Here is a 27,694-nt window from a genome sequence, read left to right as displayed (position 1 = left end):
TGAAATTATTTATTTTTCTAAGCTAAAATGTTTTGGAAACAAATCCTTGATAGAGATGCCATTTGTTATTGACCATCCTGTCAATATGTAAATCCAATATGTAAATATTGGATTGCTTCCTGCATACAACCAAATTCTTTGACTATCTTTAATTAGTATTTCTGGGACTTTCCATTTCATTGTATCAACTCATTTCATTGTATTAACATTTTCATTATTAAAGTGGGGAAAGCTGGGGTCTAAGAAATTTTATCAAGTCAAATGTCAGGTATCTGGAGTTTGATAGAGCCCTAGATATATTTCGCAAAGACTTTTTTTAAAAAATATTTATTTATTTGGTAGCGCCAAGTCTTAGTTGCAGCTCGCCAGCTCCCTAGTTGTGGCATGTGAATTCCCAGCTGAGGCATGTGTGTGGGATCTAGTTCCCTGACCAGGGATCGAACCCAGGCCCCCTGCATTGGGAGTGCAGAGTCCTAACCACTGTGCCACCAGGGAAGTCCCTGTAAAGACTTTTAAATGTCTTGAGTCTTTACAAACATTTCTATTTTTTAAAATAAATTTATTTATTTATTTATTTATTTATTTATCTTTTTATTTTTGGCTGTGTTGGGTCTTCATTGCTGCGAACGGAATTTCTCTAGCTGTGGTGAGTGGGGGCTACTCTCCGTTGTGATGCGTGGGCTTCTCACTGCGGTGGCTTCTCTTGTTGTGGAGAACAGGCTCTAGGTGCGTGGGCTTCAGTAGTTGTGCTGTGCAGGCTTCAGTAGTTGTAGTGCACGGGCTTAGTTGCTCTGCGGCATGTGGGATCTTCCCGGACCAGGGCTCAAACCCGTGTCCCCTGCATTGGCAGGCAGATTCTTAACCACTGTGCCACCAGGGAAATCCCCAAACATTTCTATTTTTAACTTTTATTGATTTTTTTTTTTATACAAGTCACCTGTATTCACTGGAGAAAAATTAGGAAGTTTAGACAAGCAGACGAACAAAGACTACCTAAAAACCCAAACCCCTATGATAACCAATATTAGCATTTGTCTTTCTAGAATTTTTCAAGGAACATAACAGCTTCTCTACCCCAACACACATGCTTATGTAATTTTCCATCCTTTGTCCTATATGTAGTTTAAAGGAAATCTCATCTTTTCTATTTATTAGGTTTTTTTCCTTTAACTTTGCTGTTTGCTTTGCGTACCATATAGATTTTATTTTTTCTGTTTCCCCATCATTGTTAGCTCTTTGTATTTCTCTCTATAGTGTTTACCTTGGAAATAGAAAATCAGGTTTTCTTTTTTTCTGGATAAATAAATTGAAAGCCCCCAATATTTGTTTCCCATGGTCTTCTAAGTCCTTGAACTGCCCTCTGTGTTTGCGCAAGGGCCATTCACTGATTACTAAAAGGAAGTAAGTATGTGAGACCCAGCGGAGACCTGTTCTTGGAGAGACTGGTTACACAGAAATGTAAGTCAAGCAGATTCTCCATGACCATTACTCTTCTATTCAAAAGATTCACTGGAAAAGAGTTATTCCTGCAGGTGCTTTCTGTGCTCATGATTGCCTATATCTTGTTCTAACTACTAAAACTGAATATCTAATTAAAACCTGAGAAGTTTTATTTACCAAAAATAATTCCCAATAATGAACTGAAGTTTAAATTTTTCTATATGGATGGATTTTGACATTTTGCACACTAGAGTTGTGTACCTAGGGCACAGGTGGGGCATTTTTCCCTGCCATGGGTCATTGGAATCAGGGACCACATGAAAGTATTTTAATTACTGTGTTTTATTACTTTTTTTAAAGGAAGAGATATATATGAACGATAAAACTACCTGATCATTTATTTAACAAGTGGGAACAGAAAACATTAAAAGTTAAATTTTTAAATATGTTTTTATGTCATTTTATAGTCAAACAGGATGGTAAAAACAATGGTGAGATATAAGTAGAGACAAGCAGAGAGTAGACCAGCAAAAGTGAAGAAGACAGATAAGAGGGGTAAAGGGTGGGGAGATGTAGACTAAATACCACTGCCCAAAGCAGGAGAGGAACACATGCAGCGAGAAAGAAGTTGGTTAAGAAAGTCATTTAGAGAGCAATTTCACAGTATCTATCAAATATTTACGTTCCTAACTCTTTAACCCAGCAGTAGTACTTCTGAGTATCTATATGACAGAAATATTCATGTAGGTATACAGGGATGTTTAGTGGAGCATGTTTATATCAGCAAAAAACTATGTACAATTTAAATGTTGGACAGTAAGAAAATGGTTAGATAGATAAAAGTACATTCATTCAGTGGAAATATAGGCAGTCATTGAAAAGAATAAGGTAGAGGGTATGTATACTGATGTGGAAAGATAGGCACATATGCAATAAAGTAAAAAAAGTATGTTGCCAAACATTATGTGTAGTACGATTCCAATTTTGTAAAAGCAAGAAGTGTGTATATATTATATGTGCATACCTCGAAAAATAGTCTAGGTTGATAAACTTAACTGTTGATAGTTTTGGATGGGAAAGTTTAAATTGTTACAATGGTATTTATTAGTCTTTGAGAAGATGAACATAAGAGAATAACTCATGTGTCTGAATGCATTGAGAAGAAATTTCACAACTGGGCTTGAGTTATTCTCTGAATTCTAGCAGGAGCCCAAACAAATTCAGTTTAGAGCTGAGCCAGGCCTGCAGCTCTTTCTCATTTCTAGTGTGCACCATTGAGTCCAGACCTATGTAATTCTGTTCTCAGATATTAATAGACAATTTTCATTACAATTGTGGGATTTTGGGGAAAGCCATTGAAGGAAAGGGGATTTTCTCATCTGTAATTTGGGGATAATAATAATCCTTGCCTTAAATAGTTATTTTGAGTGTTAACTGTAGTAATATATATAAAATGCCTAGCTCAGTGCCTGGTACATGGTCAGGATTCATAATGCAAGCCACTATTGTTATTAATATTTTGGAGAGGTTCAGGATCAAATTCCCATTTTTCTAGGCCTTCATTTTTTAAATTTATGATTCCTTGTAGCATTGAAAGCAATTTGAAATGTGGAATTGGAAGTAGACAAAATTACCTAAGATTTTATTCTAGGCCATCACAGCTTATGCTCTATGCCTGTATGATGAAGAATCTTTTGTTCATTTTGACTCCAATCTCATTACGAGTCAATTATCTGATAATTTGTATTAGTCATTAAGGCGGTCTCCAAAAAGTATCTGTTCATTTCCTGAGTGTAGACTTTTTAACTTTAATAATGTATATAATAACTTATATAATTTTGGACATTTTTATTATTTTTAAATGAAGCAACTTTCAACACATTACATTTATTCCAAGAGATGACATTAGGCTGTGTTCTTATCTGCTTTCTTGAGTAGATTTAATGTACTTCCACATTCTTAAAATGTATTTATAATAGCTTCATAATTACAAGTGATGCTTTTTAAATGTGTTGTCTTCTCAGAAAACAGTGACTCTGACTTGTAGTTTTTATGAATTTTGCTATTTCCTTAATGCTTCAACTTCACCCGCTCATAGGAAGAAAAAGATCAAGTTACACAAACAGCCAGTTCAGATGTAGATGTTAGGAAAGCCAGGCAGTGCTGACTCATGGTTACCATACATGGCGGGAAGGAGGCTGTTGTATTCCTGGTCATATTTATTTAATAATTTAATTTAATAATTGAGAAAACTATGTACTTAGAAAACAATCTGCCCTTTAGTGGAGACATGTAAATAAGACATTTGTATTTAAAAAAAATTTTTTTTATTTTTTAATTTTAATTAAAAAAAAAAATTTTGGCCACACCGTGCGGCACGCGGGATCTTAGTTCTCCGACTGGGGGTTGAAACCACGCCCCCTGCAGTGGAAGCTTGGAGTCTTAACCACTGGACCGCCAGGGAAGTCCCAAGACATTTGCATTTTTGAAACAATTATTTTTTTAATCAAAGGACCAAGGATTCCCTTAAGTGTAATAATAATTCAGTACCCTCTCTCTAATATGCATTATCACGGTTCGATGCCCGTAACAGGGTAATACGACACCATGTATGGTACAAGTGCTGTTCCTCATCTCCTCCAATCCCACTCTCACTCACTCTCTATCCCCTGCCCCCCAGTCCTTCCCCATCCCCCCACCACTGTGCCACACATCTGTGATGGGCATCACTAATCATTTAGCAAATGTTTTTCCATTGACCCTGCATGTGACCTCAGAATCCCTTGAAATACTGAGCCCCAGGTAATCACTTCCAGTTAACTACTACAAAGGAGGAAACCTATCAAAATTCCAAGGTTTAGCAAATATTGACAATATATCTAGTAGTTTAGGCAAGTCAGCTCCCAAAGCAGTTAGTTCAATTTTTTCAAAAGCCAGCCACATTATTTTTGGACATAATGTAAATAAAAATAGTTAATTTTTGGCAGAGATTTTTACTTTTCAAACCACTGTTTCAACACAATACTGGTAAAGTTTGCACAACTAACTCTATAACTACAGTGTGTAAGTAGCATTATCTGAAGAAAAGTTGATTGTGAAACAGCTGACACTTAGTTAGATTCTTATCAGCTAAGTGTGAATGTGTCCGAAACTTCTCCTGCTTTGAAACAGATTTCTCACTGACCTTCCTTCTTTGCTATCCTACCAGCATATAGTATAGATGTTGTTTTCTGCCCCATGAACATTCACCACCATATCCCTACATTGTGGCAGATGGAGAGATGTGTGGCCTGGCAATTTTTTGGAGATCTTCCCTGCCTATTCACTACTGCTGAGTAGTTTTATGACTTGGGTTCATTTAGTATGGAAGGGGAAATAAATCTGACCCTCATGCCATATACCAATCAGAGGCATAAAAAGACCTTTGATCAGTCTCTAACAGCACAGTCAAGGTAAACGGCACGTGGGAGCTGTGGAGGGTTTCTCCTTTCCCCCTATACTCTGTTGACATTAGACAGGATTTGCAACAACTGGCAACCCCCTAGACTGAACACCGAGGGATATAGGACCCCCTCTGTCTCCCCTTTGCTGTGCTTTTCTCAGTCTCCTTTGATACCTACAGAAACTGAGCTGGGGAGAAGCAGGGGTGAGACTCTGTCCTCCCAAGCACAGTCTCTAAGACGTTAGGCTATGGGGAAAAGGCATGAGAGAAAAACAGTGTGAAATCAACACATGAAATGGAGAGAAGATGTTCAAAAAATGGTTCCATTTTTTAATGGCATCTTCCATTTTGGTAAGGCTTGCTGCCTTACAACCAAGGCCCTGTCCCTGTCCCTGTTGGACCCCATCCTGGGCTTAGTCACCTTAGTCTTAGACCCTGGCTAGGCCTCAGATTGGCCTCTGTGTGTGAATGTTCCTGCCCTGCCCACTCGTGAACTTGGGACAAGCTGCCGGTGTGGCCCAGAAGTGTGCATGGATGCACTCAGTATGCTGTCTGTGTTCTTCTGCAAGAGCTGCCAGCTCTTTCTCTCTTGTTCATTGCCCTCTAAGGTGACCCGGCAGCCTGAGGCTTCAAGCCGGAACCACAATTTGGAGTTTTCAGGACAGCTCAATTCCTCAGGCAATAAATGTAATGTAATGACTAATTCATTATCTTTTATTTTGAAAATTAGACAAGTTTTTATTAAAGTAAATTCCTTACAACAGGACTTTTGATCTGAAGTGTCTCTTAAAGTTGTGTCTGGTAAATAATTAATGGCTCACTGCTCACACTAGTCAATAATTATTAATGCCTCATTTGCACGTGAAACTAATATTCCATATGGTTGGTCCTATCATTTAAGCTAAGCCAACAGGAGGAGGCATGTTGACTTGAGCAGAAGTCTGGGTTGCGATGGAATAAATGATTGGGTCGATATCCGTACTTTGATACTCTCATGGCCAGTGCCGGAGGCAGGCAACGAGGGCACATTTTTCATTGTTTGGTGACACTTTTGTAAAGACAGGCTTGTCCTGAATCCCAGGTGCCATGAAGATCATTCTATCATGCCACAAATATTTGTTAGATTCCTACAGTGTATACACAACCCTGCCCAGAGCACCTGTGTTTGGTGCTTCTAATGGTTGTTAGGATTGCAGGAAAGAAAACAAAAACTTTGAACTCTGCTTTAATATGGAATTGGTTTCCAGATCCCAAGCGCAGACTATTGTCAATGCTTTGAAACCCCCCGGTTGCTTGACATTTGTCACCATCTTTCTAACCAAGAGGTCTTTCCCCTGAACCTTTGGTTCATCATCAGTTATGGTTATTAATTATGATTAAGTTCATCATCAATATTCTATTAATAAGCAAAGAATATTTTCTTATATAATGGGAGTACCAAAGCTGATTTCTGTCAACGCAAGAATATAAAGATTAATATTTGTTCCTTACCATATTGTAGTGGACTTTCATAAATACATCAAGAGCAGAATCTGACTGCTTAGGGAGTGCATCACATAAACTCCAGCTTGGGTGTTATGCCGGTGATGTCCTTAAATGATGTTCCCTTCTTTTGGCGGTGGTATTTAAGGAGGATACTTCTATTTCATAGATAGGCCGTGTACCAATCAAGGTAGGCAATATTATGTTATTGTAAGGGAGAAGAAATAATTTTCCCTCCACTCTGGTGAGTTCTTGGCTTAGGCCCCTGTAATAAAAGACAAAGAGAAAAACAAACAGAAGTTTATAAATATGTACACCTCACGTATACATGGGAGATACCCAGGGAAAATGAGGCACTCTGAGGTGGCTTAGAATTCAGGATAAAATGCCATCTTAATAAGGAAAGGGGAGGAGGAATGTAGGACTATTAAGGGAGAGTAAATTATTTTTAGGAAAGTTGAATGGGCCCTTAGAAGAATAGATGGGAGGTATGACAGTTTGTGACAAAATTTGTCTGGGCGTAGTGTTGACTTCTAGTCTTCTCTCCTGTGATAAGAGTCAGTCTTCCCTGGCAGTGGATTTATGACAATTGAGTTTGTTTTGGAGGATTTGTCTTTAGGCAGATAAGGAGATATCAGAGAAACATTCCAGGATGTGTCAATCTTATGCCACGTCCATGCTGCTAACATGCTCTTTCGTGATCACTGTGTCAGGGAAACAGAGGACTGAAGAGTGGAGCAATGACCATTAAATGCTTCCACCAATAAAATGTAGCAGAGGAGATGTGTGCCACTTCCAGGCTCATGGAAGGACTGCAAGGAAGTCACCTGGCCATGTTCATCTTTAAGGAAGTAAGCTCACCCTTCCATGAGCTTGGAAGTAGAGGGTGTCTGAGCATTGATGAAAAGAACGTTTGCCTGTTGGCTGACTTCAGGCCATTAGAAAATCCAGAACTTTTGTCTTTCCTTTGACTAGTAAACTCGAAAAACAAATAAATGTCCCTGAATGAAATTTTCTTTAGTGTGAGGGTGATGAAATAAATGTGGGAAATGCTTCCAGATTACTGAAGTGACTGTGTCACAAAAATTAGAAGTAACTATTAGTAATCTATATATGTTGGTATCTTCAGAAATATGAACTTATTATACTCCTTAAGGGAGATCATATTTGCACTTCTTCTTAGAGGACTCATGTATTGTGGTTGGCAGAATGATGGTGCCCTAAAAATGGTCACGTCCTAATCCCTGGAACCTATGAATACGTTGTGTTACAGGGCAAGGAGGAGTTAAGGTTGAAGACAAAATCTAATCAGCTGACTTTAAGATAAAGAGATTATCCAGGATTACTTGGCTGGGCCCAAAATAATCACTAGCGTCCTTTAAAGTGGAAGAGAAAGGTGGAAGAGGAGGTCAGAACCAAGAGACGGCAGCACAGGAAGACTTGGGCTGATATTGCTAGCTCTGAAGATGGAGGAAGGGGACCATACGCCAAGACTGGGTAGGTTCTAGAAGCTGTAAAAGGCAAGGAAATGGATTCTCCCCTAGAGCCCCCAGAAGGAATGCAGCCCTGCTGACACCTTGATTTACCCTAATGAGACCCATTTCAGACTTCTCACCTCTAGAACTGTAAGATAATAAACTTGTGCTGTTTTAAGCCACTAAGTATAGGTAATGTGTTATAGCAACAGTAGGAAACTAACACATGTTCCATGCCTTCTCTAGAAGAAAGGTTAGGGCAGAACAAGTATTCAGAGGAGTGACTGATGGATGGCTTTGGAACAGGTGACGGCTAGGTTGATATGCTAGAGGATGACTTTGTGCATGATGCTTTATTTGGTTAAGAAAAAGAAGATTGGAATTATGGATAATGTGTACAACGAGACTACCTTGAATCTAGGGTGTAGTCAAGGTGAATAGCAAAGTTCCTCTTTTCCAAGGATTATTGTGCTTGCCATTAAAAAACCTGTTTTTGCATTAATGCATGACTCTACAGGCCCTCTATATAAACATATATATGTGAACATATACATACATATGAATATATATAGCATATATTTCGCTCCCTTGAAGAGACCCCCAAAGAACGTAAAATACAACAAAGTTGTAATTTAGAATAACTGGCAGCTGGAACACATACAGAGAGACAAGAATTTGGCTCAGAATAAAAAACTGTTGAAGACTGTTCAATGAATGGCCCGAAAGATTACCAATGGTAGACACCCAACTAGACAGGTTGTTAACAATCATTATCTTTTACTAGATCCCCGTAGATAAGCATCCTTTTCTATTTTGTTGGCTAAAATTCTGCACTGATCAGAATTAGAAGTACTCCTAAGCTCCTTTCTTTCTCTGCTAACCTATGCCACTTACCATTATTCTCCTCCCCACTTCCTCTCCTAATTACCAGGAGCCGTGTTCTACTAGAGAGTGTTATATTTCGGCCATTAGTAGCTGCTTTACAATAACGATGGCAAAAGATCGCTAATAGTTCTATTATTTATTTATTTCACTCCCACCTTGTTCTAAAAAGAATTTAAGGTGGGTTGCAAAAATGCATGCAATACAGCAAGATGAAACAAAGATTAGTATAGCGAAGAAATTAAGGCAAAAGGAAGATAAAGCTGGGAAGAATAAGAAACTGGGAGTACAAAATATGCTCCGTGAGGCTCTGAGCCCTTGCCAGGCGTGGACCCCAATTTTGGCCCTGGCTTTCTAGCAGTCAACTCAAAAGGGGGAAAACGATCAGTGACATGAGTCACAAGTCAGTTACTTGGTCAGAAGCAGCGCAATAATTCCTGGTATTTAGACAAGAGAGAAATGTCTCTCATAAGGCTCTGAAATGAGGACCTTTGTGGAATTCCCCACCGGGAAGAAACAACAAATTCCTCAGGGCTATGTCTTGGTACAGCCTTCAGTATCGGCCTGTGATGTCATCCCCCAGCAGAATTCATCACAAACTCTCTCCCGGGGCTTCCCTGGTGGCGCAGTGGTTGAGAGTCCGCCTGCCAATGCAGGGGACACGGGTTCGAGCCCTGGTCTGGGAGGATCCCACATGCCGCGGAGCAACTGGGCCCGTGAGCCACAACTACTGAGCCTGCGCGTCTGGAGCCTGTGCTCCGCAACAAGAGAGGCCGCGACAGTGAGAGGCCCGCGCACCGCGATGAAGAGTGGCCCCCGCTCGCCGCAACTAGAGAAAGCCCTCGCACAGAAACGAAGACCCAACACAGCCATAAATAAATAAATAAATAAAAATTTTTAAAAAAGAAAAAAAAAAAAAAGAGGAAAAACTCTCTCCCGGGGATCAAAGGGACGTATTCCAGGTACTCTATGCACTGCTGGTTTAACCACACAGATTAAGAGGGTCTAGAGGAAGAGGGTGAGCACCTTCCATAAACATTTCTTCTCAGCTGGACCCTGCTGGAGTTAAAAGTGTGTGTTCTTTCCTGTGCTTCAGTGAAAGGGTGAACAGCCAAAGCACTTGCAGAGAACTTCAAGGTTTGGGAAAGGGCTTCAGTCTCCCTTTTTTGTGTTTGGGAGATTTAAGAGGGGAACCCCTCAGGCCCAGCAGAGATACCAGGAGGAAGGAAGGGTGTGTGGCTATGTGTGACGTGTTACAAAGGATTGGAGGCGGAGTGGTGGTGGTGTTGGGTCTCAGGCTTCTCTGGGGTGTGACAGTCCTCTCCAGGAGCAGAAGCAGTTCAGCTCTGGGCCTTCCCTGGCGGTCCAGTGGTTAAGACTCCACGCTTCCACTGCCGGGGACATGGGTTCAATCCCTGGTCAGGGAACTAAGATCCCTCATACTGCATGGCTGAAAAAAAAAAGAAGCAGTTCAGCTCTTTATGCTGTTGCCTTCAAGGGTGCCTGGGTCCAGGAGTCACTGGGCAGAGCAAGCTCCCCTCCGTGTGCTGGGGACCCGTAGCCATCGGTGAGGATCTGTCTTCATCTCGGGCTCCCTCCCACATGCAGGCCTCCTCCGGAGCTCTGCGTGTTCATCTGGCACCCTGACATGTTGTAAACAAAGATCACTGATGCTGTCCCCCAGCAGCCCAGCACCTGCCTCTCAAAAACTCCTGAGGCCTCAGTGAGGTTTGGGAACCCCTCCAGGCTCCAGCAGTGGCCACTCACATTTTTCTAGCGGCATTGTCCTTGTACATTTTTGGCAGCAAGAGGAAATAATGAACATGTGTTCTTCCAAAAATACTCCAATTCATTCTTCACACTACAGTCCCCGTGATCTTTCTAAAACATAAATCTCATCATGTCACTTCCCTGATGAAAACCTGCGCATTCTTTCCATGCCCCTCAGGATAAAGCTGCAGGTTTGAGTACGGTCAGCCAGATTCTCAGTTATCTCTAGAGCCTCAACCCTCCCCATTTCTCCTCCTTTCCGCTTGTCACCACTGCTTCTCTACAGTTGTCCACACTTCCATCCTTTCGGCTGACTTACTCCTACTTCTATTTCAGGTGACAGCCCAGAAAATAATTCCTGCGGGGAGTGGTCCTGGAGGTGCCTCTGCTGGGTGCTCCAGCGGCATCCTTTGCCTTCTCCAACACAGCATTGTGTTAGGAAAATGCCAGCTGCAGAGACAAACCCCAACATTTCAGTGGCTTGATGCAATAGAATTTTATTTCTCCCTCATCGAACCATCCAATGCAGGTGCTCCTGGCTGTCAGGTGGTTCTCTCCAGGGTTATTCAAGGTGCCAAGCTCTTTCCATATTGTTGCTTTGCCATCTTCTAGGGCCTCTGAGTCTTCAGCATGCACCTGGGGCAGGAGAGCCGGGGGCTGGAAGGCACACATGCACTTTACTGCTTCGATGTGAGGGCGTCCCTTGTCCCTTCCACGCCGATCCCATTGGCATGAACATGGTGTCATGTCGTTGCCAGGGGCAGCTACTGTCCACTGACAGTGCTATAATATGGAAGGAAGAGCACAAATTTTGGTGGGCACACAGGCTCCTCAAGAGCCTTATTTTAATTGCCCGTGGCTCGACTAGACTCTGAACTCAGTGAGGGGAAAGAAGGTGACACTCACTGTTAGATCCCTTTGCCAGCACCGTCGCTGGCACTTTGGGGCAGAGAGTGACTGATAAGTGCTTGGCTGGAGGAGGGAGTGGGTCATGTAGACAAGTCCTCCTCTTGAATACCCTCCCCCATACTGTGAGCGCTGGGGAGAGAGAGCCAGCAGGCAGACAGGCGCTGCTTGCTGCTTCTGCCAGGCAAGCCCCTCTAAAAAGAGCCAGTTCCCTTCACAGAAAGGCATTCATTGTGAGCGGAGAGGTTCCGTAATCACAGGTGCCCGTCAAGGCATGAGCCTCCTCTTGGATGATGGGGCCTTCTGATTAAAGACTTGTTACTGGTACTTTACGGGGCAGAGAGAAAATGTGCTGCTGTTGCTGTTGCTGTGATGCTGGAATTGCAGCTCCGCAGCACATCTGGCACCTGCCTCTGAGTCCAAGGAGATGGGTGGCGAATGCTTTTTTTCTCCTCTTCTTTATAAGTCAGCTACATCTTTAAAGTGTCTCTTCACAAGCCATTTTTTTTGCATATGTTGTTATGAGCATATAATAGTAAGAAGGCAATCACCTATCATATTGTCTGGGTAGAAAAGAAGTAATCAATAGACATGATGTCTAATTGACTTATGAAATGGGAAAAATAGAATTCACTAATCTCAAGCAGTGAGATTTTTCTGTTTCTGAAAATCCTCAGGTAGGACAGTAGTGCCTCAACTTGTGAAACTGGGACCTTCTGCTCTACAATTTGAGGCCCAAATAGTGACCCAAGGTTATGTCACAAATGAAAACACTGGAGGGTCCTATCCCCACAGTCCCATATGGGGAGGAAGTCTGGTACTCCGCTCTGCAAGGTTCCCTTCTTCTAAGTCAAAAAGCCCAGGGCTGACTCAGTCCAAAGGGTTCAGTATTCATTGCCTTTGGTGTCGCTGCAGAAAGTCCACCGGTCTTGGTGATATAGTTCAGCACATGCTACCCCAAATCTGACACATTGGCATACTGAATATTTCAAGCAGGAAGGTCACTCCGACCTTCTCCCCCCTTGCCCTTCTTCCCTGAAATAGATCATAAAACCTTCCTGTGAGAGGTCCCCTCCCTATATCTGGAGGAAAGGAGCATCCTTATCTCTGAAGACAAAGGGATGCCAAAAAGAACCTGAACAAACAAGGCTTGCTAGGTTTCCCCCAGTTTACTGCACTTATACTCCTTAAGTTATCCTATTCCTGCATGACTGTCCACTTGCCATCAAACCTAGCATAAAAATACACAGGTCCAGCTGTTTTGGGGGGTTTTCATTTCACTGTGAAGGCTCCTGTGTAAAACTTACATTAGGTAAATATGTATGCTTTTCTCCTGTTAATCTGCCTTTGTCAGTTGACTTTTCAGGCCCAGCCAGGTACTCTAAAAGGATGGAGGGAAACTTTCTCTTCCCCAACACCGGGCAGCCCCCATCCAGTGCAGGAGGCATGGTGGAAGTCCAGCAGCATGTTGCTGTCTAGGGTCTTGCCAGTTTTCTCAGGGTTTGGGGGAACGAGAAAGCCTCCTTTCCCCCTTGTCAGTGGTCCTCTCAGCTGTGGGCACTGCAGGCCAAAGGGGCAGTAGGGAGCCAGGTTACAGCTCTCCAGTGAGATGGTCCTGTTCAGGGCAGTGGCGTCTCCATCTCCAGGACAGCCAGGGCAGAGCAGAATGGCCTCATTCGATGCCTCTCTGCTCATGGACGAAGAGCCAGCCCCCTGGACTTGGTTGTGTAGACCCCGAGGGTCAAGCTGGCAGGAATCGCACTGTCCCTCCCTAGCACTCAGTTTTGGCTACAGCCATTCCAGGCCTTAACAGGTGCCTGTGACTCTGAACCGCAGAGATGTTCTTGGTTCTTTTCCTCCAGGAAGGCCCAGGATATCTGACCCCTTCCAGGGACCAACCTTCTCCAAACAGTGAATTCCTATATCCCTTACCGCTAATAAAAATCACTAATATTTACGAGCACTTACTACGTGCAGGCATGGTTTTAAATCTTTTACACGGATTAGCTCATTTAATCTTCACACACACACACACACAAATTAAGTAGGCCTGAATTTCATCCTCATATTATGTAGAAGGAAATTAAGGCGCAAAGAAAGTAATTGCCCCAAATCAGGCAGTGTCCAGTTTGAACCCACACTCCACAGACCAGTTTCTTCATTTGCTCCCTGCTCCCTCATTTACACAACAAAAATCAAATTTTCTCAGAACAGAGATGGGCCCCAGGCCACTGGACTTTCCTGCTATTGTCACCAGCAAAGCTCACTGGGGTCCCCAGGAAAAATCAGATGGAATGTAGGTCATAATGTCTAACCTTTTGGGTTTAGTCTAGTTTCACTTGCCTACAGGGGGCTGTGTACAGAGGCCTTGCACCTAACACATCGGATTAGAGTTCCCAGCACAGAACCCATGCTCCCGACACCCCAAGTTGGCTTTACCATAGGCAGAAGAGCTGCGCAGGAAACCTCCATTCAACATGGCGTTGTCGTCAGCAGAGACGCTGCCCCTGGCGCTGAGATCTGGAGCCGCGAGCAACGCGCCTGCGCCCAACCTGTGAGAACGCTCGCTGCCCCCTTCCCCGCGACCAGACCCTGTAACGCAGCCCTGCCCACAGCTCGTTGGGCAGAGTGTGTGCTCTATAGTGGGAGCCAGCACCTGTCCATTCTTTTATCAAAGACTAAAACTTGACTTTGTGTCTGAACCAAACTCAGTCTCATTCTGTTGGTGCAAGCAATACCAGGCAGGAGGACCCTTCTTGGGGCCCGGACTTGAAAGAGTCAGAACATTAACATTATTAAAAATGTACACAATGAAGAAGTTTAAAAAATACAGAGTAAATCCCTCAACCCCCACTTAATCATCCCTCACCACAGGTGATGGCTTAGAACAGCTGGGTATGCGTCCTTCCAAAACTCCCAGCCTTTGAGAACATGCCCATGTGTTTCTACAAAACTGGAATCATTTCTACAAAGCAAAGAGTGGAATAGCTGGTGGTGTCTTTTGCAGAAAAGTATTTTGCAAGAAACTTCAATCTCTGGGCACTTGGCTGTGCTTATAATTCAGAGAGGTCTTCCTGACCACCTTAGTAAAAGTAGCACCAGTGATATAGACGGAATGCTTGTGTCCTTCCCAAATTCATATGTAGAAACCTAATCCCCAAGGTGATGGTATTAGGAGTTGAGGCCTTTGGGAGACAATTAGGTCACTAGGTATTAGGGTGGAGCCCTCATGAATGGGATTAGTGCCCTTTTAAAAGAGAACCCAGAGAGCTCTCTTACCTCTTCCACCATGGGAGGTTACAGTGAGAAGATGTATGAACCAGGACGCAGGTTCACATCAGACAGCGAATCCACTAGTGCTTTGATCTTAGACTTCCCAGCCTCCAGAACTGTGAAGAATAAATGTTTGTTGTATAAGCCACCCGGTCTCTAGAGTTCTGTGATAACAGCCTGAACAGAACCAGGCACAGTACACACACAGAACTAGATTCCCCATGAGCCCCTAAGTTTATTGCATACTAGAGAAAGAGTTGCTTTGCTTCATGTCTTGTGCTCTGTATGCTAGTGGAGTGAAGCATGTGCTCTCTTAGGCGCTGCATCAGACCAGGATACTGGAGCCATTCTCTTCCCTTTGCCCAGTCTTTCCATCTGAAGTAGGGCAGCGCCTTCTCCCTTGCATGTGGCCAGTCATGCTTTCTCCTGTGAGATGCTCCAGCCAGACCTAAAATGCTTGAAGCCTGGAGACTAAGACCTTCTGCTTTCTGGACTTTAAGACCCTAGGAAGAGTTACCCCAGCCTTGGTAGGCAGCTTTTTGGATTTCAGTTTTCCCTGGGAGGAGTAATGTGGGAGGTCCCGTGTGCTTTTGGAGCACATGGTGGCTGACAGTGTTCTTTTGCAGGCTTCCAGGTGTTCACTGCAGCCTCTGGAGAGAGGGAGGGAGGGAGGGGTCACTGTCAGGAGTGGCACACGCTTTGCTGAAGGTGACTCAATGAGGCGGGGCAGAGCTGGCACTAAGAGCCCTCAGACCCTGTACTGCCTCTCCCTCCTCACATCCATTCAACTGCCTCTTCTAAGTGGTACTTTTAAATGCAGATAAGGGCTTCCCTGGTGGCGCAGTGGTTAAGAATCCGCCTGCCAATACAGGGGACACGGGTTCGAGCCCTGGTTCAGGAAGATCCCACATGCCGCGGAGCAACTAAGCCTGTGTGCCACAACTACTGAGCCCACGTGCTACAACTACTGAAGCCCACACACCTAGAGCCCATGCTCTGCAACAAGAGAAGCCACTGCAGTGAGAAGCCCACACACCACAACAAAGAGTAGCCCCCGCTCGCCGCAACTAGAGAAAAACCATGTGCAGCAATGAAGACCCAATGCAGCCAAAAATAAATAAATAAAATAAATTAATAAATGCAGATAAGGATGCTCCCAAGAGAAAATTCCTCCTCTTAAAGTTTATTGTCCACCCCCCACCCCACCCCCACCCCCACCCCCATCCCCAATTAATGGTCATTCTGGCTCCTTAGACTGTAATATAATTGTGATCTGCTTGGTGGAAAAAGATTATTCTATTTAATTGTCAAATTTACAAAAGTATTAAATTAGGAATTGATTTTTAAAAAACTCACCAAAAGCTTTCTTTAAACAGAGAGGTACCTTGGAGGCATTTCACATTATTTGATTTACAAACACTTGATTGGCACACAAACTTTCATGGAAAATACACTGTGTAGAGAGGAAGGTAGACAAGTGTGATTTGCATGGGCACAACTTGTGTGCTGCTTCCAAACCTTGTACAGATCCTATGATTTGATCTATTGTACTCTATATGTTGTGATCACCTGTTTTCCTGTCTGTTATTGCCATTATAGCGTGAGTCCTTTGCTGGCAGGGAGCACATCTTAATCATCTGTGTATCTCCAATATACAGCAGGGTTGTTGACAGCTGAGTTCATGTCTTATTTTCTTTCTATCCTTGGCACCTGATTTGGGGACTGGCATTTGGGGACACTCAGAAAATATTTATTGAACTGAAATAGCTAAATACAAGTTTCCCTCTTTGGAAGTAGTATGGAATTTTGTACTTGTAAAATTCCTCTCATTAGTATAGCCCATTAAAACAATTATTTCATGTTCCTGGCCATAGGCTATCTGTAGGAACTCTGGCTTCCCACTGATGAATTCATTTATAGAATATCTATCATGTACCAGGCACTGAGCTAGTTCGTAGGGATACAGTGAGCAAGGCACATAGGGTTTCTGCCCCTGTGGAGCTTATGGTCAAGGGGACAAGGCAGAGGGATGAGAAATAACAACAGCATGGTAAGTCCTGGTAAGAGCAGAGGGCAGGAATGGAAGTGATGTTTGCACCAAGACCAGAAGGACAGGGGGGAGTTAGGTAGGCAGTGCAGAAGGGAAAGAGGACCTAGGTGCAAGGAATTGAAATTTGGCAGGGTCAGAGGCTAGAGAGGAAACCTCAGAGAGGGCAGAGACGGTGGGGAGGTTGGCCAGGGTGGGTTGGCAGAGGCTGCGTTACCTACATGCAAGACTTTGGAGTGGATACTGAGGAGGGGGAGGGGAAACATGAAAGGTGACTCTGGCTGCAGAATGGAGGATGAATCTGAGAGACCAATACTTGGATCAGTTTGGATTTTTAATGTCCAAGCGAGCATTTATTGTGGAGATAAATGAAGACCAACCAAATGAGAATAAGCAAAGGTTATTTACTCTGAGCTTGCTATACAAGGGAGTGAGCCACCATCACCTGCATTTTGGTAGAGCCTTGAAGGCAGGTAGAGGAGTGGGAAGGCTTTATAGCTCGGAAAAGGGGAAAGCTTGAGTTTCCTATTATCAACAGGGAGAACTACAGTATTTACAGTTGCAGGTATTTAAATTAGAGTTGCAAATAAGAGCAATCACTTTCATTAATGTGTATTAAACTCCCCTAAATATTTATTCCTAATTATATAATTAGTCAATTAATTGTAATGGTCTAAGACACACTGAAACAGAGCAGGACCCTACGGTCATGTTGCCCCCCATGTCCTCCGCCTGTCTTTTGTCTGTGGAAAAACTTTAGCCAAAGAATAAGTTTAATTAGAGAAGTGAGAAAATGCAAAAACAAAGAAAACAGTCCAACAAGATTAAATAATAATAGTTTAGTCATTAAGCATAATTCAGGACCTTTCGTTCCTCCTCAAGGGCTATAGATAATATTCTGACCCATATCCTGTGAGCTGTCTTGTAGATACTGAAACCCCGACCAGGTGGAAGAAGTCAACTACATGATGACCAGAATGTAGCCATGACATAAGCTGCCACAATTCCACGAATTGGCCTCAAAGAAATGGGAACAAACCGACCCTGGAACTGAAGACTAACTGTACCTAAAACAATTAAGATGACGCTGATCAGACCACCGATGACCAATTTCAAGATGACTGTCAGAGCTGACTGTGCTGTTTCTGCACGTAGCCCCTTCCCCCTCAGCCTGTAAAAGCTCTTGCCCACTGATTGTCAGTGGAGGGAGTCAGTCTTTGGACAGGCGTCTGCCCTGCGGCCCGCCGCACCCCTACTGGTTGCTGGCATCCTAGATGAAGCAAACTCTCCTTTCCACCCACCTGGCCTCTTTCTTGGCTTTTGAGCAGCAAGCAGCCGGACCCCACTTTCGGTTACAACATTATACTATATTTATAGATTTATTTAATATATCTGACTTCTTTAAAGCATTCCACATGTCTGACTGGGAGGACTTACACCTTTAAAAACTTTTTAAAAATCCCACATCTGAAATAAATCACATAGATTCAGCAACATGCCTTATTAACTGTTCCTTTTTTTTTTTTTTTTTTGGCTGTGCCCCGTGGCATGTGGGGTCTTACTTCCCCATCCAGGGATCAAACCTAAGCTCCCTGCAGTGGAAGCACAGAGTCTTAACCAGGGAAGACTGGACTGCCAGGGAAGTCCCAACTGCTCCATTTTTAAATAACAAATGTACACAGGTTGTCCTAAAGATCACAAAACTTAGTTCTCTAATGACCAGTATTAAATTTAGGCTAAGGTACTTATCTGTAAACCATCTCAGTTTGTAAAGTCACTTATGCAAGTAAGAAGAGCAGTTTTGCCACCTCAGGCAGGCCAAGGGTACTAGGTAAAAAAAAAAAATGAGGACCGCAATATTGTTCCTCACCAATCATATTTGAGACTGTGACCTGGGACCTGATACTACATCCTCCTGGATAATTCCACCCATGCCACTGGAAAACATGCCAGGCCCTTGGTTAGCATCAGTTTCTGTCTTCCATTGCTGGCAGATGCCTCCTGGCCATTCCTTGCACTGGGATTTATTGCAGCTCAGTGCATTCTATTTCCCTGGGGAGTCTTTCAGCATCGCTGATGATTTCCCTTAATTTCCTTCAACTCTTGTCACCACTTGATTGGATTAATGTCTTTACCATCCCATTGGATTCCTTATATATTTTGCTTGACAACCTCTCCAGGGACTCAGTTTAAGAGGCTGTCCTGGTGAGAGGCAGAGGGGGTGGTGGCCTGAATGTAGGGATGGAGAAGATTTCAGAGCTACTTAGAGCAGGAGACAGGTAAGATTTAATGACTGATTAGGTGTTGGGCAGAGGGTGTTGAGGGGAGAGGAAGGAGTCAGAGAGACTGCCCAGGTTTTTGGCTTGGACAAATCAGTAGAAATATGTTTTATAAAAAATCACTGACAGGTATAAAACATTAACTCCTTATGTGCGACAGATTTAGTCAGCCAAACATGGGTTGCTTTGTAAACAGGCAGATGCAGCATGCTAGGGGCAATGAGATGGGGCAAAGAGACCCAGGACTAGGAGTCAGGAAACAAGGTTCTTTTCCCAGCTCTGCTAATGACTTTCTAGTTGCCCGCTAGACAGAGCCTGTCTCTTCCCCAGGCCTCCCTTCTCTTGTAAATAAAAACATACACTAAAAGCCTGAGTCCTAGTAGCTCTAAAATACATAAATCTGCCAAATAAGATGGTTGGATTAGACAAAGGTTCACAAGTTTCTCTGATAATCTGATGAACACCAAGTACCCTCTCCCCAGGAAAATGCATGAAACATTTACATACCCTTTCATGGGACTCCTCCTTCCTTCCACCCCCTCCATACTCACAGATTAGATGGTCTCTGAAGCTCTTTCATGCTCTTAAATTCTCTAATTTTATGATTCTTCGAACAAAGACATGCCCTCTTTAGCATTTTAAATTACCTTATCTCTGCCAAAGAAACAAGGATAAAAATGATGCTGACTTTCTTAGTTGCTGTGTTCTTTCTTTTCCCTTTAAATTACCCGGGTCATCTTCCTTTTTTTTGGCCATGCTGTGAGGCATGTGGGATCTCAGTTCCCCGGCCAGGGATGGAACCTGTGCCCCCTGCATTGGAAGCGTGGAGTCTTATCCCCGGGGCCATCTTTTTAGAGTGGACTCCCTGGGGCAAAGGCTGTCTCAGTCTTTGTATTATAATGCAGTTGGATGCTTAACAATGCCTAATTATGATAATATGGATTATGCTATAATGTCACCTGTAAAACTTGAGAAGTTTAGGACACATTCATAATATTTAAAAAATTTGTACCAAATAGATGGACAACATTTAAGGGAACACATAGTGGAACTTGTGCTTTCATGTTACAACAGAGGGTTAATTAAACATCCCCAGGAATTTATCTCTAAGAAGTCACGTCTCACAGAATATATATATAAAATATATATAAATATAAAATATATATATAAAATATGTATATTCTATATATGTATTATGTGTAATATAGCAGTCTTGTATATATATACAACTATGTTATATTGTATGTAATATATATTTAATATATACATTATGTATATTCAAGAATTTTTTGAACCCTTAATGATAATAATAATCTTTAGGCCTAGGTAATCTTATTTGTTTTTTTATAAATTTATTTATTTTATTTTTGGCTGCATTGGGTCTTCGTTGCTGCGTGCAGGCTTTCTCTAGTTGCGGCGAGCAGGGGCTACTCTTCCTTGCGGTGCACGGGCTTCTCATTGCTGTGGCTTCTCTTGTTGTGGAGCGTGCGCTCTAGGTGCGCCGGTTTCAGTAGTTGTGGCATGAGGGCTTAGTTGCTCCGCGGCATGTGGTATCTTCCCATATCAGGGCTCGAACCCATGACCCCTGCATTAGCAGGCATATTCTTAACCACTGCGCCACCAGGGAAGTCCTCTAGGGGATCTTATTGACTATTGAAGTATATGCAGAATTGTTTGCCCTTGGACTACAGAGTTTTGGTTTTATAGAGTTATATAGGCATGTAGTTCAAAGAGACAAGTTCTTCAAGTCTGATTAAGAAAAAGAGTAGTCCCCAGTCTGCCTTGCACCCTTCTTCCCTTCCCCAGAGGAAACCACATTTACATTTTTTAACTGACTTAAAAAATTTTCCTTCCATATCTATGAATAACATGGTCGGGTTGCTCCTTGTTTATTTTTCTCTTTTTGGCTTTATCTATTGACTTCCCACTATGGAAGATGAGGATTTAACTCTTGCTTCTTCCCGTCCCTATAACACATGGTCACTTTCCATACTCCTAAGGTGATTTATCATAATTTTAGTTAAATCAATGTTCAGTGTTTACATACTATGACCCGATATACTATTCAGAGCTCACCATGTAGAAAACAATCACTTTTCTTTTCCTGCACAATTTTGTTTTCTCTCAATAACTGTCTTAAAAAATTTTTTTTTGCTTCAGTTTTCTGTGTATTTATTTCTGCTTCAACCCAGTAGTGCTTCTCAAGCTATCTGTGATGAAGGACTAGCTTTTTTTAAAAAAAAATTTCTAATCTGTTTCAGATAGATGCTTTTCTAAAATATAATAAAAATATATTTTTAGAACAGTTCATGGATAGCCCCAGGAAACCGATTGTATTTACTTCATGTGGCACTGTCAGATTGCCTGTTAATACATCTAAACATATTGAGTATTCTGTCAGTTTTGTCTTCTTGAAGAAGGCTCCTTGGCACTTTCTGAAATGCCACTATGAATTGGTTACCTTCTGTATACCAAGGTATACAGTTGTTTAAGGGGTCTGGATTCTCCTCCTTAAGCCTCAGGCTTCTCTTTGCCCTGCTTTTTTTCTGGTTCCCATGCCCGCCTCATTCTTGATTTACTCCCTTGTTTTTATGGAGCATATCCTGCAATAGCTTCCTGGAAAAAGGTGTTCAGAAAAGAAATTTTTTGAGATCCCAATGTCAAAAAATGAAAACGTTTTCGTGTCACTCTCTTGACTGCTTGTTTGGCTAAGTATAGAATTCTCGGTTGGAACTCATTTCTGTTCAGAAAGCTTTCCTGTTTTCCAGCTTCCAGTGTTGTTGTTAAGAAGTGAAAGACTATTCTGGTGCCAGACCCTTTCTATGGGACCTGTTTTTATTTCTGGAAACTTGTAAGATGTTTTACATGTTGTGGATTGACTTTCATTCATTAGACTGGGCACTTGCGAGCCCTTTCAGTTCTAGGAAATGTTCTTGAATGACTTCTTTTATTCTCCCTCCTTTTCTTCTCTGCTTTTTCTTTCTGGAAACATTATTTGGACATTGGATCTGCTAGACAGGTCTTGCAGGTGAGGATTCTCCGTGTAAATGGACTTGGTTCTCTGCTTTCCTCTCTGTTGACTTAGGAATCAGCATTCTCTCAGCTACTAAGTTACCTGCCTCCTTTCTCCTTCTCCAGATCCTGGTAGTAATTTTTTAATAGTAAATTTAGTAGGGTCTCAGGAGAGAGCAAAAGTAGGTGTGTTCAGCCTGCCATCTTTACCCAGTGTCTGGTGTCTGCTTTCTAAATACTGCTGTCTGCTTTCCATTGTGTTCTGGCTTCCAGCTCTCTCTTCCCTTCTGCCAAGTAACGTATTCGGTGAGGATGTAGTTGTTGGTTTCCAAAGACCTTGGTGCCAGCCCCACTGACATCATTTACCAGCCACGTGATCTTGGACAAATCACTTTTCCTCTCAGAAATTCAGTTTCTTCATCTGTCTAATGGAAGGAATAATAATACATATCCCAAGTGATTGTGGAGAGGTAGCACTCAGTACACAGGGCCGCCATTCCATAAATGGCACCTTGTGTTGCTGCTACTGCTTAGGCTTGACCCTGCCCGCTTCCTCCTCTCTCTCACAGTCTGTTAACTAGAAAGTTGAACTGCCATGGCTGCTAGGCTGAAGTAAGACTCCTAAGTGGGCTCTCCTAACGTTAAGGGGAAACGTTATTTCAGAGACTTGGTGGCGTCAGATTTGGCTGCCCAGAGATTCATCTACTGGTTTTAGCTATTCTCCCAGCTAAAAGAATCTCCCAGGATCCTCTCTCCCAAATGTAGATCTTATCACTGAATCTCTTGAGCCTTCATGATGCAGGCGTGGTCTTTGGACGATGTCCAGGTGTCCTCCTTCATGTCCCGCCACAGGGCCCCACTCACTTGTGGCTCCCAGACCCCACGCTCTTGCCTCCATCCTTGTCCCTCTAGTTCTGTTCTTTCAGCCCTGCAGACCCCAGAGCGAAGCCTGCTTTTCCTGCAGGAATCAGGTCAGTTTTCACCCTTTTCTGGAAGCTTTTCCTGACCTCCCCCACCCTGACCCCTGTCTCTCAGACCCCACTCTGGGTTAGTGTGCCTTATGTGCTTCATTATATCCTCTGGGTGCCCACCTCTGTCATAGCACTTGTGACTCCACTGTAGCTGGTTACTTATCTTTCTCATCTGCAGAACTGTAAGTGCTCTGGGGATAGAGGATGTGACATTCTTATTATCTTATTCTTAGCATCCAATATGGTGCCTGGCGCATCTTAAGTGTGTGCAATTTTTGAAGTAAAATAAAATTTTTGAGTGAATGAATGAAAAGATCTCAAATAGTAGTTTGGTTTGTGCATACTTAAAGAATGAAATCCTTGAGCCAAGGAACTGAAAAATGCAATTCTCTTTGCAAATCTTCATAGTTCAAAACCTTCCCCCAAATAACAATATTTACTTGGCTTTGCCCTACCAGTTTGAGTGGGGAAACTATGATTGAGGTGTTGTAAATGCTCTGATCCTCCTCTTCATGCTTGCCAGCTGCTCAAGGCATCAGCACAAGAGCAATCACTGTATTACAACTGTCCAAAGTACACACAGGCAGCTTTGTAACTTCTCTAATCAGCCCAGCAGTAATATGTCAGTCACATTTCTGGGTGCTCGTTGCCCTTCTTAAAATAAGAACTATCTGCATGGTGTTTCCAGCCAAATGAAGACAGGGCAAGCTTTACATGCCTAATGAAGGAACAGCTCAGAAGCTTAGGGAAAAAAAGGATTTCGGTCACATCAACATGCACGGCAGACATGTGAGGGCAGGGACTCCTGTTCATCTACCAATAGGTTCTGTCAGCCTCAGCTTTTATCCTGGTCACTCCTGAAGGAATCTGGATTAACATAACGAGGGTTCTCGTGAACCAGCTCATTATCATTTTACAAAACTTCAGGGCCGAATAAAACACCAGACTTTATGCTCAAGCAGTAGTACTGACAGACATTTATTTAATGAACTATTTTCTGCTTACAGATGGAGGTTGAAGTTGTATTCACGCGCTCTAAATGTCAGCCTGCCTCTTTAGACTTAGAGAAGGGAAGAAAAGACAAAACATGAAGTGCTGAACCCTGTTATCCCAAACTTGGGCATCCAGCTTCTCGGGATAGTTTCATTCCTCTCTTGGCCTCACTGATGGCGGAGTAGCCAAGACAGGGATTCTGTATACAGAGGAAGTTACTGAAGCAATTCACCAATCAGTGTCTGATTAGTGCTATAGTTTCAAATATAAATAAACAGCCCTCTAGATTTCAGGTGAGAACTGGACTCTTCAAAGATGGTTTCTCTCTGTGGCTGTAATGAGTGAATTGGACACTCTTGAATTGCAGTCAATTTTATATAGTAAGTATATTTTTCATCTCTCAATATGCAATCATGTTTTAACAACAGAAAGTGAAGACCCATCCATAGCAATCTTTTAGGAAAGTCAGAGGAAACTGACAAAGCAAGATCAAAGCTGCAAAACTGACATTGAGGAACAGTGATGGCATTAACAGCTTTATTACTATTAAATGGAATAAAAAGTCACTATACGCATATGAACGCAAAACAAAATTGATCACAAGAGTTAATCACCCTCATCAAGTCACATTTCTGTACCTCTGGGTACAAGTTATCTCTGCTCTTGGACACAGGCTGTTCATCCCTTCAAGGACAACAGACTCAGAGCTGGAAGCAGCCCTGGTTTTTGGTTGGGGCTGAGAGAGAGGAGAGAGAGGAGAATCCTTGACCACATGGATTCCATTTATGTTGCTGAAGACATCAGTGGTTCCACTGACTCCAATGAATTTGGACTCATAGATATATTAAAAAATAATCTCTGTATTTAAAGAGCTTTCATCTCACATGGGGAGATGTAACATGTCTTGTATTCCAGGTAAATTGGATTTAGTTGTTTAGTGCTTTGAGCCACATGTGGTCAAGGAGCTTTATTGAATAACTACATTGATTGATTCACAATCACTTGGCTGTAAGAAAGGCACAAGAGAGAGCTAATAATGGCCAGCCAAGTGTGTCCATCCCACTCATGGCCTCCCTGGATAGGAACCAGTGGACCAGGGATCTCCTCGAGGCATCTAAAGTCCCCAGACTTGATCTGATGTGGCTTTGCTTTTGCTCATCACCTGTAAATTGGACCTAAAGAGGCACTACATTTTACACATAAAAAGTACTGGCTGATTCTTCTGTTTCATAAAACTAAGGAAAACAGTAACTATTTATCCACTGCCCGTTCTGTCCAGGCACATGCTAGTCATTTTGCTCATTTGAAATCAAATCTTCACTTCCTCAAGATACATTTTATGATTCCCATTTTACAGATGAGGAAACTGAAGCTCAGAGAGTTGAAGTGACTTGCCCAAGATCTAGTAAGTTGTGCAGCTGTGGTTTAAACCCAGGTCTATCTGATTCAAAGGGCGTCTTCTTTCCACCCTGAATCAACAAAAGATTGTGTGTGAGTGATATATCAATATTTATCAATATATCTATATAAAGTTGGTACCATAATCTGTAACTGGAGGAAGTCTGGATTTCTAAAAAAAATTAAACATGAAATTACCATAAACCCAGCAATTCCAGTCCTATGTATATATTTAAATAATTGAAAACAAGAACTCAGATATTGGTATACTAATGTTCATTGTAGCATTATGCACAGTGGCCAAAAGGTGAAAACAACCCAAGTGCACATTAACAGATGAATGGATAAACAAAATGTGAGATGTCTCTATCTCTGTCTCTATCACAGATATCATTCAGCCATAAAAAGGAATGAAGTTCTGACATATGCTACTACATGGATGAACCTTGAAGACATTATGCTAAGTGAAAGAAGCCAGTCGCAGAAGGACAAATATTGTATGATTCCAGTTATATGAGGTACCCAGATAGACAAATATACAGAAACACAAAACTTACCGGGCCTGGGGAAAGAGGAATGTGGAGTTATTGGGTTATGGAGTTTCTGTTTTGAGTAATGAAAAAAATTTGGAAATAGTTGTGGTGGTTATACAACATTGTGAATATACTTCCCCCCTCTTTTTTAAAAAAAATTTTGTCTGCACCTGCAGCACGTGGAGTCTTAGTTCCCTGACCAGGGATCAAACCCCTGCCCCCTGCCTTGGAAGGCAGAGTCTTAACCACAGGGCCACTGGGGAAGTCCCTGTGAATATACTTAATGACACGAAATGTACACTTAAAAGTGGTTAAAATGGTAAACTTCATGTTATGTATATTTTACTATAATTTTTTAAAAAATTTATTTATTTATTTTTGGCTGCGTTGGGTCTTCGTTGCTGCGCGTGGGCTTTCTCTAGCTGTGGCGAGCTGGGGCTACTCTTCGTTGCGGTGCACGGGCTTCTCCTGTTGAGGAGCACGGACTCTAGGCACGTGGGTTTCAGTAGTTGTAGCACGCAGGCTCAGTAGTTGTGGCTCGCGGGCTTAGTTGCTCCACGGCATGTGGGATCTTCCCGGACCAGGGCTCAAACCTGTGTCCCCTGCACTGGCAGGCAGATTCTTAATCACTTCACCACCAGGGAAGCCCCTATTTCACTATAATTAAAAAAAAAGTTTGGCATGATGAAAAGAGTCAAGCCGATGTAGGTGTGAATCCCAGATCTGCCTCCTTCCGGTGTGAACAGGGAGAATGACTTAAAGTCTCTGAATCTCCATTTTCTCTTCTTAAAAGTGAAGGTGATACTGCCTAACTCACTAGGTAGGTAGGATGTAAGTCATCGCGCCTGTACTTAGCACCACGTGTAAGCACTCAATAGATGTGGCGGTAACAGTGTGGTAGGAAGTTATTCCTCTTGTTGGCTCTGAAGTGCCCCACCAGAAACTCAAACACACGAAGAATATTTCTCACCACACACACTGAGGGACAGTTAAATGATAACTGAGATTTTGTTCTTGTTTTGGAAGAACTTTTTTTCAACAGAATGCCAATGAAGAACCAGGTGTTTGAAGAACGTGTCTGTGTTAAGTTAAATGAGCCTTTTTTGGACGGCAGATGGGAACATAAAGCTGTTTGAAACCCCACGGGTCTTTTCTGGTTGATTTTCATACGACTGGAAAATTATTTGACCACAGGACAGAGGAGCTGCCCAAGTGTTCTTGCTACCAGTTCCTCGGCTACCATTTAAGGAAAAGAGGAAGTGTTTTAGAGCAAAAACACGTAACCCTTGAAAATAGGAGGCTTGCGCTGGCAGCCTCTGAGGAGGCCTTTAATTACGGCGTTGCTGAGGTGACGTGCCTGTTACAGGGCTCCAGGACAATTCCCTTCAGCTGAGTGTCCTTGTCTGTTGTGTCATGTATGGAGAAATTGAGTTCCATGGTGAGAGCAGTGGAAGAAACCTACCAAGTTGGAAAAGACCTACAGAAAGCATTTAAACACATCTGCTGGACTGTTTGATTTCTGTCTCCCATAAAGCGGATGACCAATCCTTGCTCCCCATACACATGAAATCTGCTTTCAGTGCACGTTAACATTTGCTAGAATAAGTTTATGCCAAATTCTTATGGATATTGACTGTAGCTCCCTAATAAAACAGAGCTATAGACCTGGAAACGTGTCCTTTGAACATTTGGAAGCAACTCTGCAGGCTCCTTTCTTTGCTTGAGACACATGTGGCCACTGAAAAATAATGGGCCTTTGTATTTAACTCTTCGTCTTTCAAGGCACTCTTT

The 27,694-nt window shown here is 42.6% G+C and overlaps 1 long non-coding RNA gene across 2 annotated transcripts in view; it reads right to left on the bottom strand.

The window, feature by feature from the left end:
* Positions 1–27,694, bottom strand: part of LOC309608308 — a 72,453-nt gene that overhangs the window by 18,998 nt on the left and 25,761 nt on the right. The window contains exon 2 of one of the 2 annotated variants that reach the window (XR_014232798.1): positions 6,374–6,629. This is a non-coding gene — a long non-coding RNA (uncharacterized lncRNA). Of the gene's footprint in view, positions 1–324; positions 6,630–27,694 lie in introns of those variants that run through there. The other variant, XR_014232799.1, reaches the window with a different exon arrangement.

The sequence above is a fragment of the Balaenoptera borealis genome (genome assembly GCF_965194805.1).
Source record: "Balaenoptera borealis genome assembly, chromosome: 12".
In the NCBI taxonomy this organism is placed as follows: domain Eukaryota; kingdom Metazoa; phylum Chordata; class Mammalia; order Artiodactyla; family Balaenopteridae; genus Balaenoptera; species Balaenoptera borealis.
The sequence above is the reverse complement of the archived record's forward strand: the minus strand, read 5'-3'. Positions and strand labels throughout refer to the sequence as shown.